This window comes from Lygodium microphyllum, chromosome 10 (assembly GCF_053477565.2).
Source record: "Lygodium microphyllum isolate KBCC chromosome 10, Lygodium_microphyllum_v1.1.10, whole genome shotgun sequence".
NCBI lineage: Eukaryota > Viridiplantae > Streptophyta > Polypodiopsida > Schizaeales > Lygodiaceae > Lygodium > Lygodium microphyllum.
In genome coordinates this window covers 53807570-53817618 of record NC_141144.1, presented here as the reverse complement: position 1 = coordinate 53817618, position 10049 = coordinate 53807570, and positions in this window count along the sequence as shown.

Here is a 10049-nt window from a genome sequence, read left to right as displayed (position 1 = left end):
TGAAGGGTAGTTGTTCTTGTCGAGCTTCTCAATAATGAGGTTTCCATTGTTCTCTGTCATTATCACAAAACTAATACCAAACAGCAAGCAAATCTTCTGCAACAACTGTAATACTCCGATGGCTTTAGGCTCGCGTAAACTGGCCACTAGAAGATAATGGAATTATCTTTTCCATAAAAGAAAAATTTTTAATTTCCCCTCTCCTCTAGCCGACTGTCGAGTTGGAGGAAGAGGGGATTAGTAAGGTGGGCAAGCTCCTTGCTGGAGCTTGCCAAATCGTGTACCCATGCACAACGGCACGCAAGGGAGGGGAGGTCCCTCTCCCTTGCCTATAAAACCTTAGTAGAGGGAAGGGAGGGGAGGATGGAAAAAAGGAGGTTACGATCCACCATCGTCTGGTCCTGCTAGCCCTAGTCCTAGTTCTGGTTTGCGGTTTGCTTCTAAGTAGCCGCGTCGACGCAGCTGAGACTAGCGACACCAAAGAGAATGAGAAGAGGACGGGAGGGCGGGCCACCATGACACCGTTCTAGGCTATAAGTGAGGGAGAAAAGGCTTTGAGGGAGGGAGAAGCCAAGGAGGACTGCACCTGTGCCACTTGAGGGCGAGGGGAGGACTGTCGTGGTGCTGTTGAAGGCGGAGACGCCGTCGCAATCGGTCGCCCTCTATAGTCGTAAACCATGCCCCAGCCATCAGAATGCCACCTTCGGCGTTGGTTTTCTTTTCCCCCCTGTCATGTGGTTCTGAAGCTGTAGAAGCTTCTTGGGGGGAAGCTTCTAAGGGGGCTTTATAAGCCCCCCTTCCCCCCCCCAAAAGAACTCAGACCTTGAAGGTCTTACTACCCCCTCCCCCCCCCCCCCCCCCCCCCCCCCCCCCGGTGTCTTAAAACCTTCCAAGCCCCCCTTCCTATGCCTCTTGAAACCCCCTTCCCCGTGTTGAAAATTTTCTTTTAGCCCCCTTCCCTTGTGGCATTTTGAAACCCCCCCCGGTGTTTTTAATCTCTCTTAAGCCCTTCCCCTGGGCTTTGAAGGTACCCCCCTAAAATTCCCCCTTAGGCTTCACAAGCCCCCCTTTTTCCCCCAACAAAAGTTGACCTTAAAGGTCTTAATTTTCCCTCCCGTGCTTTAAATTCCCCCCCCCCCCCCCCTTAGGCCCTTTTCTTATAGCCTTAAGTCCACCCCGTGGAATTCCTCCTAAGGGCCCCTTAACCCTTTTTCTTTCCCCTCCTCGAATTTCCCCCCTTGAACTCCCCTTAGCCCTTCTTCCCGTGTAAAAACAAGCCCTACTCGCGGAGGATTTTCACAATTCCCCCTTCCCGGAATTTTGACCCCTTTCCGTGGTCTTTCCCTCCTCCATACACCCATCCCTTCAAAGAGTCTCCACGAAGGGAAGCAAAAGAAACTTGTAAGGGACAGTGAAACTTAAGAAGGAAATTCGCAAAGCAGCATCGACGACGGAAAATCTACAATTGCGATGCCTCCAAAGAAAGTCCAAGGCGTAGCCGCAGGAGGGTCGTCTCCTGGCATCCACATGGACATCTTACCCCAAGCCGAGGTTTCCTTCCTAATTTTTATTTGGTAATGTTGTAATTCAATCATGCAAGGTTAATTATTAGAAATAGGATATATTTTTGTCCTAGATGCTCACGACGAAGGAACTTAGTCGTTAATACTTTCAATAAGACATGCAAAATAAAGGAAGCATAGATGCATTTCTAGCAAATAGCTTTATCCATTGAAATGAATTAAAAATTAGATTAATGTCCATTAAAATAGTATACTTTTTTTAAGCCTAGAATTATAAACTGCATATTGCACTATTAACCCATATCCTCTTCGCAATGAATCATCGTGGAAAGTGCAAAGCATGAAATGATTCTTACGATGCATAAACTCTAGGAAATTATCGTTTGTCAACTGCATAAATTATCAAGTAAAAGGTTTCTTGTTTAGCATAAATTTTGTTTGCAAAGTAAAGGAAGATTAGTTGGAATTAACCTAACCTATGCCTGACCTCAAATCGATAAGTTAGGGTTGAAAAATCAATTTACGCATAGACAACGAGTCATGTGGAAATGATCTCGAAATTATCTTCTAGAGTTAAACAAATTGGCATAAATCTGAAACACCTAAACTGCGGGATACTAGTTTAGAATGAGTTAAATTCCAAGAAATTCACTAGGAAATTAATACGTGACCTGATCGTACGTATTGCTAAAACTGAAACTCCTATACCTTAAATACTTGCCCACATTCACTGAATGTAGGGGCAGTGAAATGTAATTGGAAAGGGAACTAGGGTTTGTCCCCAAGAATCTTACGAGATGGAACTTGGAACTCTAGGACTGACGATGTCAGCCTAACATAATTAGGAACACATTGTTTCGTGACTTCGTTCAATGAGTAGAATAAATCTCATAGTTCGATGCGACACTTGCGCAGCAAGTGCGGAGTCATATGATCTTGTGATTGAATCACAAGGGAATGGCCAAATTCTCACAATGAAGTTGGCATGTCCTTATGCAAGTTATCTTGCAAAAGAATAAATAATCATCCTAATTTAGTATCGTTCTTGAGTAAACAAGATTTCTTGGAAGTAATGGACCAACCGATAAACTGAAATAACCTATGAACTTAAGGTTTGACCAAGTCGGGTTAATAGGGTATACCCTAACCCAGGATATAGGGGATCTTGCCAAGTTGCAAGTCATCCCGGATCAAGTGCTGGATGCATTCGAAAAGAAGGATTCATTCCTTAGCAGTTTGCCAACAAAAACGATCAATGGAAATGTTTGTGCTTGCTACAGATTTTAGAGCACTGTTTGGCTTTGTTTGATCAATGAATTAAAAGATAAATGGATATCTATACTTTAGGTTGAAGGCCTGAAGGGAGAGGCAGCTTCAGTTACCCCCGATTGTCTGTCTAACCCTAACCAAGGGGTTTGTTGACCGCACCGAGCAAGTGGACCAAACCCGCCACAAGAGGTCTCTCCGTTGAGCGCTACTTGGAGCAGGTGGAAACTTGGGTGCCAGAGGGGCCTCTGGCCGTAAATCCCTCGCCTTCTGGACCCTGCACAAGAGGCTAACATGACTCAGGATTGGATCTCGAGGCCCGCATACTAGTCTACGGGTGGAAACTTGGATTAGTGATCCTTGTGGATTGTTGTATAGCATTCGGGCGGATTGTGGATAAGCCTACAGGCTGGACTCTTTGTATTCCAAAGATAAATATGATAACCTATTAATAAGGAACTTTTCTGATATTGTTTTTTTATGTCAAGTGATAAGATTATGTGAAAGAACCAATGCCTAACAGGTTAATTAAAGAAACTGTTTGTTACATGTCCAACTAATGTGTTAGGTAATTAAATAACTAAAACAACCCGGGGAAAGTGCGGAAGATCGTCAAAGAACATGAACAACAAAAGCGTTGACCTAGAGTTATGATTGAGCCCGATTTATGCTATTTTAGGGGAATGGAATGGCACTATGCCGTATGGCAGAGAGGTTAAGCTTTGCATCCCTCTCGTTTCCCATTCTCCTTGAACCAAGTGCAGTGTGAATCCGCTTCGGACCTGGCATTTCTGCGTAAAGTAGTTCGCTTGGATCCGATGCTAGTCGCCATTAGGAAATGACCAATAAGGAAAACCCTAATTCAGGTCGATCCTAAGTGGGAACGATCGGAATACTTCCGCTACATGGCAGACGCGGAAAGCCCTAGATCGCAAACCCCGTAACATTCCATGGGAGTGCCGGGTGGAGCTTTCTAGACATCCTTTCTGATGGACTGCTAAGACGTGTCCTGAAGATACAAGTGGATATGCTACAGTTGGTATCAGAGCCGGAATTGTTTTTATGAAATCTTAATAAGTTGAAGTAAAGCAAATGTTGCTGTTCTAAACATTTTGTTACTCCCAATGCTGTCTTGCAGAATTACAAAGCGTGGAACATGTTCTTAATATTTTGAATCATGTTTATGACTGCAATGCATTCTCCGCATTATCGACAAAGGGTTGAGATGATGAACCTAGAGCAAATCTATAATCCATCACCTTTGTACATGGAATGAAGATGGATGGGTGCTTCAGGAATCTACTATATAGCCGCCCACTGGTTTGCTTACCTACAAACCAATCTAAAAAGGATCAAGTGGTTGGAAGACGTGAAAGTCGTGAAGCTATTCATTTTTGTGGAAGCTCACTTAAACTCAACTTTACATATTCGAGCTTGAAGGGTAGAGATGAACTCATATGTATATGAGGAAGTAACCCGCGTAATTCTTGCCGACAGGATTAAAGTGTTGGGTCTCTATGAGAAGAATGGATTCCAACGGAAATGATACCCTGAACTTCCAATGACTTACCAATTCTTGAAGATCCATGACCCGAGACCATACTATTATATAGTTCCTCTAGATAAATGTAATACAACGTTGTTCTCCCCAAACTAAATGTAACAGTTGGCTTATCATTGCAAGAAATGTTGTATTCCAAAAGGGCTATGCCCATATAAATACAAATAAAACTCCTTTTTATCAATGTCTGATTATGCATTAGAATTGATAAAAGTTAAGTGGTTAGATTACCTAGGTGATAGCGGAATTGAAGATGCAATAAAAATCAATAACATTTATGGTATAATGACATTAAGACACCTTTATCCAGGCACAACCCTAGGTACAAGTTCCCCATTCGCCTCCTACATCAAGTACTACTGTAATCCAGGAGAAGAAGATTCTTCTCAAACACATTAAGCCACCCGAGTTTGATGGGAGAGGAAGGTCCATCCAAGCGGACGCTAAAATTTGGATTGAATCCATGGAGGATTACTTCGAAGTAGCCGATATTGCACCCGCCAATTAGGCTATGCTTGCCAAGCACCGGCGAAGCCAGGCTTTGGTGGAAGCAATGGTGCAGGGATCAAGGGATCGTGGAGGGATCCGTTACCTGGGAGAAACTGAAGAAAGGCGTGCAGAGAAGATACTTGCCACCTGTATATTGCACGCAGAAAATGAATGAGTTCTACGAGCTAAAACAGCTGGGACTCACTCTTGATGCATACTATTCTAAATTCGTCTCACTTTTAAAGTATGCACCGCAGATGGACATGACACAACAGGTGTCCAAATTTTGTGCTGGTTTAAATCCACTAGTAAATACCCGTCTTGAATCTATGCATCCATCAGATCTTCAGGATGCAATCATTCAAGCGGCACCCATAATTCAGGAAGTGCAGTCTAGGCCAAGGGGTAACAAAGCTTGGTCTTATAATGACCCGAACAGAGGAGCATTCAGACCTCAAATGAAGAGAGTTCAAGGTCATAATCAGGGACAAAGAAAGAAAGCAAGGACTAATAATGTCAACAACTTTGTGCTTACTCAAGGCAATGGCTGAAACCTCGGTTGTTTCCACTGCAACGAACCTGGTCACTTTAAGAGGCAATGTCCCAAGCTTGGTGGAGGACATCACCAAGCACCTTTCCAAGGAACGTCAAGGAGCCGCTACTCGAGGCAGAGGAAGAACCGCCTACATTGCCAATAGGAAAATGTGAGAAGAAGAAGAAGAAGAAGATTCGACCATGGAAGCAGAATTTGAAAGGGCGACAGTCCATGCCGCTCTACACAAGAAAGGGCTGAATCGCCAGTTCTCAATGATTCAGACACCGTCGGACTATCAAGGTAAAAGTTTCGTGACCTTGATTGATTGTGGCAGTACACATTCCTTTATCTCACCAGCTTGTGTAAAAGGATTAGGAATAGCCACAGTAGAAGCACCTACCTTGCTTGTGGAATTGGCAAATGGTCGTGAGGTTACTTGTACCAGGCAAACTGCTAAGGTGGAATTTCTTTCTAGGAGGAAATAAGACTTCGGTCAAATTCAGAGTCATGAATTTAGGTATTCATGAGTGTCTACTTGGAATGGATTGGCTTAAGCCTAATGACACCCACATTCACTGTGGAAAGGGTCAAGTTTCCTTTCGAAACTCTGAAAGGGAATTAGTCACAACTCAAGGTGATGCTGGAGTGCCAAGAATCCAATTAGCCAAAGTATCTCGGATCATAAAAGGAGTCAAAAAAGGATTACCTTTCTACTTGATCAAACTCAATAAATTAGATTAGAAGCAAGAGTCTAGTGAAGGACCTTCTTGGCTAAAAGAATACACAAATGTATTCCCTGAAGAGTTGACAGAACTCCCACCTCAAAGAGAAGTGGATCATGAGATTAAGTTAGTACCAGGAGCTGCGCCAATTGCAAAGAGACCTTATAGAATGTCCATACCAAAAGAAATTGAACTGAAGGAACAACTCAAGCAACTACTAGATCAGGGCTACATCTAGCCTAGCAGTTCACCATTGGGAGCTCCAGTACTATTCCACAAAAAGAAAGATGGGACACTTCCACTATGTATTGATTACCGAGAATTGAATCAATCAATGGTCAAGAACAACTATCCTATTCCTAGAATAGATGAGCTTCTTGATCGTCTTCAGAGAGCAAAGATCTTCTCCAAGATTGATCTCAGGTCAGGTTACTATCAAATAAGGATCAAGGAAGAAGATATCCCCAAGACGGCCTTCAATACAAGATATGGGCACTTTGAGTTCCTAGTTATGTCAAGATGTTGGAAGAGATGGATGACTAAATAAAGTCAATAAGACAGGACATCCAAGCTACCAAGGATAGACAGAAGGCATACGCAGATTTGAAGTATCAAGATAGAATCTTCAAAGAAGGAGACATGGTCTTCATTCGCGTATGCCCAAAGAAGAGTTCCCTATCCTTAGGAGATTGCAAGAAGCTAAGTCCAAGGTATTGTGGACTATACAAGATCCTCAAATGCCTAGGACCTAATGCTTATAGATTGCAACTCCCTCAAAACCTAAAGGTTCACAATGTATTCCATATCAGCCTATTAAAGAAATATGTACCTAATCCTAACCATATACTTGATGACCAACAAATTGTAATGCCTAGTCAAGGAGTCCTTGAACTAAGGCCTGACAGGGTCTTAGATGTTAGGGAGAGACAATTGAGATCCAAAACCTTGAGATAATGCCTCATCCAGTGGAAAGATTATCCCAAAGAGGACACCACTTAGATAGATGAAGGCACTCTCAACCATCAATATCCCTAGTTTATCTCAAGATGAGAACATCTCGATTCCTCCAAGGGGGAGAGAAAGTAATATTTCGATGGCTTTAGACTCGCGTGAACTGGCCACTAGAAGATAATGGAATTATCTTTTCCATAAAAGCAAATTTTTTAAATTTTCCCTCTCCTCCAGCCGACTGTCGAGATGGAGGAAGAGGGGATTAGTAAGGTGGGCAAGCTCCTTGCTGAAGCTTGCCAAAGCCTATACCCATGCATGACGACACACAAGGGAGGGGAGGTTCCTCTCCCTTGCCTATAAAACCTTAGTAGAGGGAAGGGAGGGGAGGATGGAAAAAAGGAGGTTACGATCCACCATCGTGTGGTCCTGCTAGCTGTAGTCCTGGTTCTTGTTTGCGGTCTGCTTCTAAGTAGCTGCATCGACGCAGCTGAGACCAGCCACACCAAAGAGAATGAGAAGAGGAAAGGAGGGTGGGCCACCATGACACCGTTCTGGGCTATCAGTGAGGGAGAGAACCTTAAGTAGATATAGTGGATAGAAAATTTAAAACTTTTTTAATGTTTATTTTGAAGAAATCTATGGTTAACCATACTATGAATGTATCTAATTTCCATGTATCTAAAGTTGTTATGTGTTGTAAACTAAGTTGTTTCAGTTGACGTTAATTTTATTGAGTTACAATAGAAGAAATCCCTTCTCAAACTTATTAAAAAAGAAAAAGAGAATGAGAAAAAAACAAGTTGGTTGTTGTAACGTAAACAAAATGGAAAACGATGATAGTCACGATGTTCAAGATCGCAAGGCGTATCTTAATCAGCGTGTCCAGTGTCCTTGCTCTTAATGCAAGAAGCTGGCAATTAGATGAAAGTGTCGCTTGTCTATAAGACATGTATGATGCTTCAATGAGTTTCAATTGGATATAATTGATTAGGTGATCTAAGACTTTGAGCAAACGATAGGAAAAATGTGTATCAATCATGCCTTATATTCACAAACTAATTCAATATCATATACAAAAACATTAGATGTGGTCATAAAATTTTTACAGGAATGCACCTATTGCGGCTTGTTAGAAGAGTTTGTGGGCATGGGATGGATGGAGTGCCTAGGCCAATCCACCACTTGGAAGGCATAACTATAACGTATCCACCTGTTTACTTGTAGGACACGTCCTAGCAGCCCATCAAGAAGAGAGTCCAGAAAGCACCACCCGGCACTCCCACGAAATGTCACGGGGTTTGTGATCTAGGTCTTCTCGAGTCTGCCATGACGCGGAATCATTCCCGCCATTCCCACTTAGGATCGACCTGAATCAGGGCTTCCCTAGTGGTCAAATTCCTAGAACGGTAGCTAGCGTCGAACTCTAGGTAAACTACTTTAAGCAGAAACGTCAGGGTCAAAGTGGATTCATGCTGCACTTGGTTCAAGGAGAATGGGAAATGAGAGGGATGCAAAGCTCGACCTCTCTGCTCATAAGGCATAGTCCCATTCCGTTCCCCTAAAATAGCACAAATCAGGACTCTAGCTTCCTAGATTCTAAGTCATAGTTACCTTGCTGTCAACTTCTTTGAGAAAAGTTCCCGGCCAATCCGGGCTACCCTTCCATGGGACGGACCCATGGTTACATCCACTGCACTTTCCTTAGGGTTGCTTTAGTTATCTAATTACCTATCACATTTAGTTTAACATGCAAAAATAGCTTTCTTAATTAACCAATTAATCACTAGTTCCTTTACGTAATTTAAGCACGGACATAGAAAAACAATGTCAAACAAGTTCCTTTTCAACAATTGATCTTATTTATCAGTCTTTGGAATACATCATAATAATAAAGCCCGAAGGTTAATCCATAATCCACTCGAAGGCAATCCATAATCCACTCGAAGGCAATCCAAAATCCTCAGGGATCACTATTCCAAGTCTTCGCCCATAAACTAGTGTGCGGGCCTTGAGATCCAATCTTGAGTCACGTCGGCCTCTTGTGCAGGACCCGGAGCCGAAGGCAAGGGATTTATGGCCAGAGCCCCCCTTGGCACCCAAGCGTCCTCCTACTCTAAGTAGCACCCACGGAGAGACCTCTAACGGCAGGTTCGGTCCACATACCCATCGCGGCTAACAACCCCCTAGGATGGGGTCAGGCAGACAGTCAAGGGTAACTGATGCTGCCTCTCCCTCCAAGCCTTCAACCTGAAGCATTAATTATTTTTCCAGCTTTAGTTCATTGAGCAAAGAAGAACAAACAGTGCTCCTAGCTATACAAACACAATCAATCCAGTGGTCGTTTGCTTGGCCAACCTGCTAAGGTGTGAATCCTTCTTTCGGAATGCATCCAGCATTCAATCTGAGATCAATTTTTACTTGGAAAGATCCACAAGGGTTTTGTTGCTCGTTTACCCTTTTATCCTTGGGTTAGGGTTTGTACCCTGTTAATGTAAATTAACTAACACCTTAGGTTCCTTAAACTAAGACAGTAAATCCTGGGCAACCTCGTTGCCCTAACTTGATTCGTCAATTTCTTGCTAGGCAGTACACAACTTCCCTAACTTGGCAAATCGGTCCAAGAAGGGTGATGTAGCAGGATGACTACTCATCCTCTTGCAAATTAAACTTGTGCTTAGAACCTACCAACCCTTGTTCTTAAGGGTTGCAAATCTATCTTCGGACTTAAACACAAAGCCATGCGACGTTGCAACTTGTTATACGAGACAAGTGTCGCACCTAACTGTGGGATCATTTCTCCCATCAAAAGATGTTCCTTGGTCAAGAAATACATTTGATCAAGATGTAGGGTTTGGGAGTCCTCTTGACCCAACCCAACCCTAACCATACTAGGCCGACAAAGTTTGGCCCTAGGGTTTCTAAACTCAATCGAAAGTCTAGTATTAGGCCAATTTGCCCTGGGGTAAAAACTCTAAATCATTATTGTATGGGTGTCTAACTAA